Source organism: Lepisosteus oculatus, chromosome 12 (genome assembly GCF_040954835.1).
Source record: "Lepisosteus oculatus isolate fLepOcu1 chromosome 12, fLepOcu1.hap2, whole genome shotgun sequence".
Classification (NCBI taxonomy): domain Eukaryota; kingdom Metazoa; phylum Chordata; class Actinopteri; order Semionotiformes; family Lepisosteidae; genus Lepisosteus; species Lepisosteus oculatus.
Window position 1 is genome coordinate 21,948,328 of NC_090707.1, and position 13,023 is coordinate 21,961,350.

General features: G+C 36.1%; 1 protein-coding gene across 5 annotated transcripts in view; it reads right to left on the bottom strand.

The window, feature by feature from the left end:
• The window catches only part of hdac4 (histone deacetylase 4), a 254,039-nt gene that overhangs the window by 220,134 nt on the left and 20,882 nt on the right, over window positions 1-13,023 (bottom strand). The gene's annotated exons all lie outside the window — the stretch shown is intronic.

Below are 13,023 nucleotides of genomic sequence, written 5' to 3' on the forward strand. Positions count from 1 at the left end.
TATTGACTGTACTGTACTAGTAATTACTTTCCTTGGCAAATTAATACTAGTTATGTAACAAGTAACTGCAAAGACATTTGAAAAAATAAAAAGACAAATTAAAAAATATAAAAAATGAATACACCATGCAACCCATAGACACAGAATGGTGAAGCCCCAAAATCCACAAAAATGGGGGTACTGAGGAAGTAGTTAAGACTTATCAGTTACAAATGATAGGTCATTCAGTCCATCTAGTCTGTTTTGGAGTTAGTACTTAACTGATGAGAAGCCAGGGTCTCTGCTTCAACATACCTAGATAGGTTGTTGAAAACTCTCCCATCCTTTGGGTAAAGAGATGGCACCTGTTCTTGATTTTAAATGCACATTCACATAGTTCCCACTTGAGTCCTTTGGCTTATGTTTCACTGTTTAAGTTCCCTCAGTTGACTTTGTCAAAGACTATTTAGATTTTGAATACTTGTATCAAGTCCTTGCTCAAAGTTACTGTACGGGTGAATCAGTTAGGTAAGGAGCAAATGTCCCAATTTTGCCCACAATACCCACAAGGATTTGACAGTTCAAAGTACACTGCACCTTTTCACAATGTTCAATCTTCCCAGCACAAATGTAAGCTAACACTAATCTACATTCAGCTACTGGTAATTAAGTGATGATAAATGTTGATTGCAGGGCTCCATAACATCCAGCATCCAAACAAACCAAACTAACAATTCTTCCTTTTTGCATTCGTGTAGCTCCACTTAAATTAAAATCTATGTAAAAAATCAATATCCTTAGTTTTACTGCATTACAGACGTTAAGAATGCAGAATATTCCTAATAAAAAAACAAACATTCTAATATTTACTCTAATGTAAAAACAGTCAAATCTTTCATTCAGTTATATATTGTTATATATTGCACTGCTATGCACGTAGAGAGAGGTTTCTCAGAACATACATTTAAAGAAGCATAGAACTAGTGAATAGCCCCTACTGCTCTGACGTAAAGCTTGTATAGCTCTAGCTAGTTAGTACAGAAAGTCTCTAGTAACACCCTTTGATGCCATCTACACTAATCCACACCCCAACATTGATTGCAGTCTATTACCACAACTAGAGGCAATTTCAACCTGTTACAAAACCTGCTTTAGCAAAACTAAAACAAACAGTGACACTTGAAATAGAGAAGCTCATTTCTCGGTACAAAGAATGTGCAATTCTTTCAGGGTGGGGGTTAGACATTTTTACATATGCAAGTTTGTACATGCCTCTGAGCACATTCTGATCTATAGTTCGAAAAGATTCCATAATACAACCTTTTCCTGTTCTACCCTATGAATACTTCACTTTGATAACATCTATGACAACAAACTGCAGTAGCCTACGTATTATGTTGTCTCTACTTATGCTTGTATGTTAAAATGTTAAAGAAATGCAGCTTAACATTTGATTGAATCTTCTAGTAATATCTGTAAAAGGCTGACATTTAGAAAATCATTACCTTCATCTTTCTTTAGGCAAATTTCCCAAAAGCATGCTTTTAAAATTCTCATTTTCAGCCGATTCAGGGGCGTGGGGGAGCTGGAGTCTATTCCGGCACGCAATGGAAGCAAGTCAGGATACACCCTGGATGGGATGCCAGTCTATCACAGGGCACACGCAGACACAAGACAATCACACACTCACACCAGTTTTCCCAGAAGGCAATTAACCTAACAAGATGTCTTTGGACTGTGGGAGGAAACCCGAGCACCTGGAAAAATGATGTGAAAACTTACAAACTCCATGCAAATAACACCCCAGGTCCGGAAATGAAAACAGGGCCCCAGTAGTGCAAGGCAGTAATGCCAACAACTGTACTACTGTGCCACCCCTTTTAATTTTCAGTTTTTTAAAAATAATCTGTCCTTCCTTGTAGCCACTGTGCTCATAGTACATGTATCCAGACTGCACACTGCAAGTTTTTACTATTAACCAACAAGTTAAATTTCAGGCCTCTGTTTTCAGGTACACACTGTATTGCATCTCTATATAAATACTTACTGCATATAAATGGATGGATAAACAAATACTGTAATAAGGTATAAAAGGTACAATGTTTATATTAATGTTTGTTTTAAAATTAGCCACTAATGGCTAATTTTTTGTCACCAGCATCATTTTGTTTACACTATGGTCTTCCATTCGAGATCTTCTTGACTCCACGTGTAACTCTTGCAGTTTTACTGTAGATTACTTAAGTATAAATATATATATTTTTAATTTCTCTGTGGATTCTTACATTTAGCTGACTGATGGCCATCTCATTCAGATGTAGTCCATTTTTATTGTACACTATAAACAATCCTTGCCATAAGAAGGGCTTCCAGTGGCTGACAGCATAAACCTTCTTCAATCACCTCCATGATCCCATGGTTACTGTTTGTATTTATCTGCCTCTGCATAGTGCAGGCAGGATCCCTGAAAAGACCACTAGCTTGGCCCTACTCTTCAGCTTGTGTCGAAAGGTCTTTGAATTTGTTCCAAATGGAAAGTGTGCCATATACGCCAATGTTATTTTCTCAACATGAATAGCATTGGAACTTCACTCGGCTTTGCATTGGGTCTACTCTCTACTCTGCTGCATATCTCAAATGGCAAATGTTTCTTAAAATGAAGTTGACAACAACCTCTACTCTGTTTCTTGAGATTTTGGTGTCACCAACACTGATCTATGAGCAGGATCTGCGTTGACTTGAATTTCCACATCAGGACTGTCCTCCTTGCACTAGCCCGTTTGGTATCCGTGGCTTGTCTTCCATAGGCTGTAGGAAGGAAATTAAATGATTTCTTTCCTTTCTATGACATCCAGGAACATCCCTCTCTTTATCAGTGCTGGAACTGGCGCTCTGTGGTGCGAGAATATAGCATTTGCTAGATGTCCTATAGTTACATTCACTTGCTCAGGGATATTATATCGGTTTTCTAAGATGTTGTTTAATGCCCGTAGGTTTTCCAGGATACTGCACTTGCACAAGTCACAAATTGCCATCTTGAAAGCCATTTTATGAACACTTGTACACTGTTGGTTGACTGATTCATTTATGCTTCCTAAATCAACTCTGATTAATTTAAAATCTCTATCCACAAACATACAAACATTTTTGTGATGAAAGCAGCACAGATGTTCTTGCATACCTAACTTATAAGTGAGTCAAGTCTAGCCTACAGAATTACACACAGTTTTCTCCATCTGAAGACGGAGACGCAAACTAGTTTAACACGGAGTAAAAATCCACACTGAAACCCTGAAACTTCTTTCCCAACCATATGAATATAATCCTGAACACCAGCTTTGTCAGTTTGTGCAGTTTTCCAAATTTAAATGTGGAAGCCACCATGACTTGGCACGTGAGTTGCACTAGAAAACCTCTACATAAAACAACATGAAAAGGCTTTACCCTCCAACCCCTAACAACAACAAAAGTAAGTAAGTAGTCTAGCTGCAGTTTTGAACATATTACAACTTGTTGAGAAGAGAATTAGGGAGCCCATACAATAAAGAGCTGGAGAAATCAACCCAGATTATTCATGTGATACTGATCTGCTTTGAAAATAAATTACAAATTGAACTTTTAATTGAAGCTTTGGAGAAAAATATCCCCAGGAACAACCTTTGGCAGTTATTAAGATTTCAAGAGCATCAAGAGAAATTGCACTTTGCAAAAAACAGAGACTGTTACAGCAGCTACAGTAGTCATTCTTCACTTCAGTAAACATAATAGGAAGGATACAATAACAGAGTACTGGCATGTCATTGGATTTCCTAAGGTTTTAAACTCATACTGACTAGAGCAGGATTGAGTTGCACCTCTCTGCCTGCCCAAGGCAGAACACATTGTTAGTGACAAGTATTTGGAGCAATAAAGCAAAGCAATTAGGAGACCTGATGTCAGACAGCGAAAAAGACAGAGCCCCTAGCATAGAAGGGACATTAAAAAGAAAAAGAAAAACAAGCCTGTCACAAAAGAAATGGATATCCAATGGTCTTAAAAGCAAGCAGTCACTTAGGGATCACCAACTGAGATGGTATCCTGTTTCAGGATACCATGACCTTGTGCTCACTGCATGCAAAGTATAGCATTAATCAAAACTAAGGACAAAAAAATACAGTGGGTTTCAAAATCAAAGTAACCCAAAAACTGTACTAGAAAAGTTTATTCTTCTACACCTTTTAATCCAGAGTACAAAATGTATTGGAATCTTGGGTCTCGATATTGCTGATTTTCAAGTTATTAGCTCAAAAGAAAAAAACAACAAAAGGTAAAAGACTTCTGAAGTAGTTAAAAGACCAAGTACCTTACTCCATAATGTCTTTGATTTCTTCTATAAAAAATATTTCAAAACAAAGATTTCTGATTACTACTCATGGGATATTACTGGCACATATTTGAAGGAATCATAATTTCGTATTGTAAACAAAAACACTAAAAATAAGAATAAAAAGAAGCTACCAATCTAATGTCTATATGGATATCAAACAGTACATATTCAATTCAAACAGTGTCCAGAGGAACTATGGGTACACTTGCATTGCTCACATTTCTATATTTAGAGCACTGAACAACCAAATGTCAGTCTTTTGGAAAAGATAATGATCTACACACTGATTTCCTGATGCACAAACCTAAAAGTTGAATTCTATGAAGAGTTTTTTTTTCCAGTTTTGTAAAATGTTTCAACATAATGTTCACCCATCTGTCATCAGTTATTACATTGCTGAAATGCTGACGTTCCATCTTAACCAACAATTTTTCGAGTGCAAAAAGTACAGCCATGTGTCATTTACTACTGAATGCATCTGTGACAGCATTAATACATATGCAAAGTTAAATTCTAAAATAGTTTTAAAATCAGACTTGCATAATACAGCGACTTTCTGGAAAGCCCATGTATACATCTTTGCAATAATACACTTACTTTCATACTACATTTTTTGGAGTTCTAAAATAATGTTTTATAAAAGTCTCTCATGCACAGAAAGAATTCAATTTACTGTGCAATTCTAAGGGCCCTTATCACCCCATGAAAGACCTGAATTTGCCACTTCATTGCTAGTGCATGAACACTGCAAGCTGTTCTACAACGAAACTATAACCTCCCTCAGCTGCAAAGTAATACACTTAGAGCTGGACTTCATATTCTGCAACCAACGCTAAATAAACAAATATTGCAGCACGCAGAACATCAAAGGAAATAATAAACTTAAAATTAAGACCAGATAAGAATGTATTAATTAAAAATCATTAATGGCACATCAATGTGATTAAAAGAATATTATTAAACCACTTCTATGTCCATGTTTTGAATTCTGTGATTATTTTCAGACTACAAAGGGGATTTCTGAAATGTATTGGTGAGTATGTTTTAATTTTTGTAAAAAAACAGAGGAACACATAACAAATACTTTACCAAAAAGCATCGAAAATAGGAGTGTGAAGAAAAAAGAAAAAAATATGGATATGGGCGTAAATATAAATACATTTTCCAGAAGAAAGCAAGCATCTGAACTGGCACTAGAAAAATGTAGGCTCTAAACTAACTCTAGTTCTTTCCATAAGACCACTTTCAGCAAACAAATACAATCAAGTGCAATTCAAAGATACAGTATATCAGCCTCTAGCCAGCCTCACCAAATAGATATTTTGGCTTAGACCTTTAAACAAAAGACGTTGTGCCTCAAGAGTAATAAAAACTCTTGAGGCACAATATCATGATTGGAATTATCATGGAAAGAAGCCATCAAGGGCTCAGTGCAGTCACATCTAAAAGCACATTAATCAAACACACAAAAGCGCTCTCGCACAGAGCGCTCCCAGAACAAATGTGGACCGGTACCAGGAACACAACAGAGGGATGGGAGAAGCCTACATGTAGAATCACAAATAGCCCAGATATGTTGTCACAAATAGCCCAGATATGCTTCCTAATCAGGAATACTACCCTGATTCTCCAATGAGTCTACTTCTCTAAAAGGAAACTTGAAGGTAACTGGGGGGAAAAAATTAAATAAGAGGAGAAAAGTTGCACAGAAAGACATTGGGCACTAGGTTAACTGTTGAAACAAATAGATCAGCAAGGTTAAAGATTGAAGCAGTGATCCATGGCTCCCTGTAGCCACAAAGGGCTGAATGGAGTCTAAAATACATAATATGAGAAAACCAGGGGAGTGAGTAATGTTGGTTTCACTAGCATTTTGGTGTCAAGCTGGTCGGCTTGAGCAGCTTCACACAATAGTTTAAACAAACTAGACTCGGGAGCAAAGAGAGAAGATTGCAAATGAAAGACATCAATATAGCTTTCTGAATATTCAGTTACCCTTAAGTGTCTCATTTTACAGGGGACAGTTACCAACAAAGAAAAAATCACCCTCACATTCACTGCCTTTTGAAAATGTAGTGTAAGAAAGAACACAACAGATCTATAACTTTTGCATAGAAAATATTAGCTTTGACATGTGCCCCTAAATCCTTCTGTACTTGAAAAAAGCAGATTAGTGAAAAGTTCTGTTAAGTAAAGTTGTACATTGCCGGTTTCCTCCTACAGTTCAAATACACGTTATTCAGATTAACTGGCATCTCGAACGTGTTCCCTGTATGCATGTGCGATTTTAGCTCAGTGAACAAGCAATGACAATTCTTCATGACAAATAAAATTAGAAGTAGCCGAGTCAGAAGAACATGACAAGCTTTAATGAGGTCACTCATACTGCTCTCATCTTTGAGATGGCAGAAAACAGACAGCCAACTCTTTTTAATAACTCCAGGATATAATGTTATTAAAGGTCTGTCATAACCAAACTGCTTTTGAAAACAGGATCTCACTTTCAGTGACAATGCAGTGAAGCCTCCGAAAGCAAGTGTTCCAACTGCTTACCTTCTCATGGTAGATATTTTTAGTATACAGGGACTTTCAAGGGCAGATGGCCAGTGCTTTACCACCATTCAATAACTGCAATGATACCAGCTTCTAATCAGATCTCAGAAATTAAGCAAAGTTTGTTCAATAATGGAACCTCCACTATTCCAATTTCCAAAGAATAATAGACTTCCCAGAACTGAATTGAGAAAAACCAAGAAAACCAAACTGAAACACCCAATACCCCAGTAGAGTGACTGACCATATCTGAGCAAAACACAATAAATGATGCTGTACTTCAGATGGGACATTAAACCGAGTTAGTGGATACCCGAACATAATGAAAATCCTGTATCACTGTTTGTAGGAGTAAGCATTATTACACCTAGTGCCCTGGCGAAATTATACAATCTAGCCTAACTAAAGTCTCTCTTAATTCAACTGGTGAAGCATTTTCACATTTCTCTACCCGATCTACTTTGTAGTGTGGCTGCTATCACAAATTGGCCGCCATATTTCACCCAAGTGGGTCATGTACTGCACTTCAGTGGTGAATTAAGTGGATCCACTCCCATCTGTGAAGTGCTTTAGGATCCTGTGTGATATAGAGTGCTATAATAAATGCCATTTATTATTACAATCCAGCTGCTTTCTCTTGAAAAAGACGAACTACAGACCATACTACATGATTCTGGGAACAAGAAGGAGATTAAGATTTGAGGAAAATGAGAAATCCAAGCAGTACCACTACCTTAGGAAAGCAATCAAATCACCTGGTCAACATCAGATCTTCCAGACTCCAAATTTCAAACAGACGTTACGCAACATTCCTGAAGAAAGTAATTAATTACTGGAGCTGTGCCTTCAAATAGAACACCCTGTTGCTTTAACAGGATTCTGTAACAAAAAACCCTTTATGCATAACATCAAGAGTTCATTTAAACATCCTCCTCAGAGCTCAGACTTCTCTACCACCTCTCATGGCTTCCAAAGCTTTATTTCCCCAACATTAAATTATGAGCAAGCAATGGATATTTTGAAGGGCATTTTTTAATCTGACTTTGGTAGAAAGGTGTGTTAAAAGCCAGAAGCAAAATATAAATATGCAAGAAGAACACTAACACTAAAAAGATTAAGTAACAACCAAGCCATCTGTAATCCTGAGACCTAGTGAACAGCTTTCCTATACTATTTTGTTTATTTATATACTATATTATAATTGATTATAATCAGCCTAAAGCAAACCAAATGAAGTTTGCAAGTTATTTAAATTTAAATTGGAATTGCTGACAAAACAGTTTATTTTTAAAATCTGTAAAATAAAGTGTAGAAATAAAAAAAATGTAAATTAATATTGTAGGAAAAGTTATGACTATGGACTTCCATATGTGTGCACGTCTAGATTATCTACAACAGAGAAAACTAGCTACTTTAACACTGATCATCTGAACTAAAACTGCATGATCTTTAAAGAGATGACTAAAGAAATTTACACATGGAAAAACATTTTCCTCAGCAAGTCTGTTTCTAAAAATGTCCATAAGACCTTAATTTGGTCTGCTTAGCACACTTGTGTTTCACATCCTTGGAGCACATGTACTTTGGAATTTCTTGACACGCTTTAAGAGGCTTTAAATGACCCAATGTTAACAGAAAAAGAGAGAAAGGAACCTGTTACAATAATTAAAGCTACATAATGAGTTGCAGGTGTTAGCAAGTTCTGTACTGCATTTCTACCTATGACTAAATGAGGTTAGTATGGTATTATTTAGCCTAATGTGAAAATCCACTGTCAAATGATTAATTAAAAAAGGAAAGCTGTATATTGGATGGAAATGTTTTCATTTATAGTTTTGGTCCTTGTAACACTGACAGAACACATAGTGTGAAATGTTAAAGGGCATACCAGGAACCTAAATCATCACAGACATTTTCAGGAAAGCAGTCCTTCTGTACACAAACACACAAAGTAAGCAAAAGCAATCACTGAACTGTTCATATCTGTCCCAAAAAGAACTTTCTTTTGGGTTTTCTAGCAAGACAGAAATCCTAAAATAGAATACTAGGAGAGAACCAGAAAATAAGGAAAGGACCAAGATATCTCTTTAATAAGATGGAAAGACTTTTTTGACTGCCAATCCCTCTGACTATTTGTAAGAAAAAAACTAAGCCGGGTCACAATACGTCTTTGAAACAGTTCAAAGGTGCACTTAAGTAGTACCGTATATCCTCTTTTAACAATGTGGACAAGCGGACACTTACACCTGTTGGAACAATTACTTTAAAAGGAACTGAAGAAAAAAGATGAAGCAAGTTATATGGGGTAATTAGAGTTGTGCCATACTTGCAGAGCTCTTGAAAATCCCGTTTGGCCTGCAATGCAGCTACAGTTAGTAGGCACAAATGACAGGGATTACTGAAGTGTTTAATATGGCCAACAGCCAAGACACAGTAGCTAAACACAGCATGTGGAGAAATAATTGCATAAAAGCCAACCAGCATTTTTTAAAAATAAACAATGTTACAATTCCGTTACACCAAAAATGGGTCAGAAGTAGTACAGGGTTTGTATTTTTCTACAATCCACAATCTGATTTCCGCGTTTCTTCAGTGTTCTTTTAGAGCACTGGTTCCAGTTTAGGAACAATTAACTATACAACTGTAGAGGAATAATAACATTCTCACTTTTAAAAAAGGTATGTTTTGTTGCATTAACAATATTAACAATATGAATTCTAATTAGTCCTACACAAACAAGTAAACAATATCACTAGTTTTCTTCTTCCCTAGAACACAGCATGATTAATGAGCTAAAGGCTTGAGTGTGGGCTTTCAGAAGTAATAGTCACGTTTTGATACTCATGAGTTATTTATCACTGTTGTCATGTCTCCGTTGATTCCTTCCTGTATTTCTGCCAACAACAAAACCTCTAAAGAGACTGTCTCAGACTGGAAAATGTAGTTAATTAAATTAACAAATAAATATAACATGATGTGGGTCAATTATCTACAAACTTAAAAAACTCCACAACGCTGTTCAGATTTTATATAATAATCTGTAGCTCTGTCATATTCTCAGATTACTCTTTACAATGATAGAAATCCATAAAATACGTTGATACGAAATCCAACATTGAAATCGCAATAAAATGTTATGAACCATTGAAAATGTTTCATATTCCTGACATGAGAACTATAAATTGCAGGCTTGGAAATCACAAGTGTTCAGTTTTCTTGAATAATATACTTATTTTACGGTAGCAAGGTTATACATAGTGAGGTGGCTCTGTAGCTAAGGATCTGTGCCTGTGGCTGGAAGGTTGCCGGTTCATATCCCACAGCCGGCAGAGGAATCCTACTCCACTGGGCCCCTGACCATGGCCCTTAACCTCATATGCTCCAGGGGTGCCATATAAATGGCTGCCCCTGTGCTCTGACCCCAAGCTTCTCTCCCAGTCCGTGTGTCTCATGGAGAGCAAGTTGGGGTATGCGAAAATAAATTCCTAATGCAAGAAATTGTATGTGGCCAATAAAGTGATCCTATATCTTATAGGATCTTACACTTTTTTTGGATTCTGTTTTGTGTTAATTTTCTAATGGACTACTTGCAATTTAAAAGCTGGTAACTGCTTTTCTGCTAAGACCAATTAGTCAACCAAAACCCACCTTTCTATTCAACTGCCAAGCAGACAATACAGAATTAACAATATAAAGTGAACAATACCAACTACCAGACAAAGACTGGTTGTATTTTGGAATGTATCCACCCTCAAAGCACGCTGACATTTACATCTTCTATTTAAGTTTCTTTTCTCCAGTGGGTAGCAGTTAAAGTTGATTTCATTTAAATGTAAACTTTAAAACAATAACATGTTACACCACAAATTAGGCCACACTTACTGTCCTAACTGAATTTAACATTAAGAAGTGATATTATAAAAAGAAAAGCTCCCTCTTCCTCCAGAGCACAACATTAGAAAAAGTGTGGAACAAAACAAAATAAAAAAGTGCTTTTGAGTAATTGTGATATCCGATATTCATGTAATATGAATGAAAGGCCCACAGGTGGATGGTTTTAAATAAAACGCAATGATTCCATGCCTTAGTGAAAAAGGGAAGAAATACACTCTGGGATAGTGGCTAGCAGGAATATTAAACGAAATTCCTAACGCATTAAAAATCCATCCATTCACCTTCATCAGACTAGAACAGCGCTATAAGAACTCATGAGTGACCAAGACCCACTCATTGGGATGTAGTGTAATACCATCACATTCAAAAGGACTAACTTTCCGATTTGCCACCATACAATATCTGGTGAATACACAGTATACCACAACAGGAGAAACCTTAAATGGTATATATAAAACATGATTTTCTTGGCTACAACAATGTAATTGGAGGGAGTTTTGGAAATCAGTTTGTTTTTGCTGATGACAAACACACAGCACACCTTTGTTAACTACATTTTGATACCTGTACACCACCCATTGTTAAAGTGACGGCAACATTCAGTTATATCCACCACATTATCTTCAAATATGATAATGGTTATCCTCATATGACAAACATTGCTTAAATCCTGCTATATCTACATCTATCTTGAATTCACGTGGAACTGTGCAATACTTCTTCCAGCAACATTAGCACATTTGTTTTTGAGTAACGGTAGAAAACAAAGAATTGATCACTGACATATACTGTAGACCTGAAGACACCATGAGCCATACCACATGTGACTTTTAAACTTGTCAGGAACTTTTTTTTTTTAGAAACAATCCACAATATCACATTGAAAACATACAAAATAAACACCTATGCAATGTTCATCTTAAATCTGATTTGCATTTCTAGAGGGGTTGAAATGTTAATTATTTAGCAGAGCTATTTTACATTTGGAACAAAAAGGCAAAGGTTTTTGATCTACATCAATTAATTTTGTAATGTTTTAAATAAAACATTGTACATTTAAAAAAAGTGCCTTAAGGAAAATATTCAAGCAGACAAATGAGTTAACAAAGATTAAGGATCCTGATCCCTTTAAAGTGGATTAATATACTTGGTGCTTTTGTAACCTGTCCCTACTTATAACACTAAACCTATTAGAACAGCATCTGTGACATCATAGTCTCAATTCAAACTTGATGAGGAAACTCATTAAGCCATTAAAACAACCTTGGATTAATCTGAAACAAGCCAGCAAAGACTTTAATAGAAAGGCAACACAAGCCCAATAATTCTCTGGAGAAAACAAGATATACTGGGGGATTGAAAATAGACCAATGAAGTGCCACATTACCACTCCATTTTGACCTACTATCCTTCAGAATGGCAGAAGTGACAAATTTTAGAGAACACAGAATTCCGTAATGAACAACCTACAAAAAATTGAAAAGAAGGTGTCCATTATTGCATCACAAATGTCTAAATGTGTGCTTTAGGCATACTTAAACAAAAAATATAATTCTGATTAAATCTGCACAGCACTGTGAGTCCGATCACGGAATGGCTCGTAGGTGATTCAAATACCTAACTAAAAATGGTCATGTGCACAGCAGCCGCCAAAAGCTCAACGTAATTTATATTTTATCATTCACATAAAAGGAAATTTAATCAATGCACGAACCAAGTAATAAAAAATAAGGGTCTATCAATGTTAGCGAACATTTTATGATTAACCATTTAAAATGATGCAAAATCAATGATGCCTGCTTTGAGAAAGCACTGCCTTATTTATTAAGATTTTATAGCCTTATGTTAAATAGAGCAATTACCATTAGTGACATCCCCAGACTTCCATTTACCATGAACTAATCCACGTGAAAAACATGTATGTCATATTTACTTCTTTAGCCAAAAATAGATGATTTACAGTATAAAATGTCAAAAGTAATACTGTATACCTTAAGAAGATAAAAAAACACACAGAACAACATATAGCATGCAAAACGTATGATCTGTGAAAGTACACGTACTATGTCATTATTAAGGAGAGTGTGAAAATGATATTTTATTTTTCTTTACACAATATAGTGCAAGGAAATGTAGTGAGAGGCGAAATTCAAACACTCAGACACGGTGGCTTCTAGAAAAACACCCTGCAGTGGGATTAGGGTGAGGGAGGCACTCCCAAGCCCAAATGT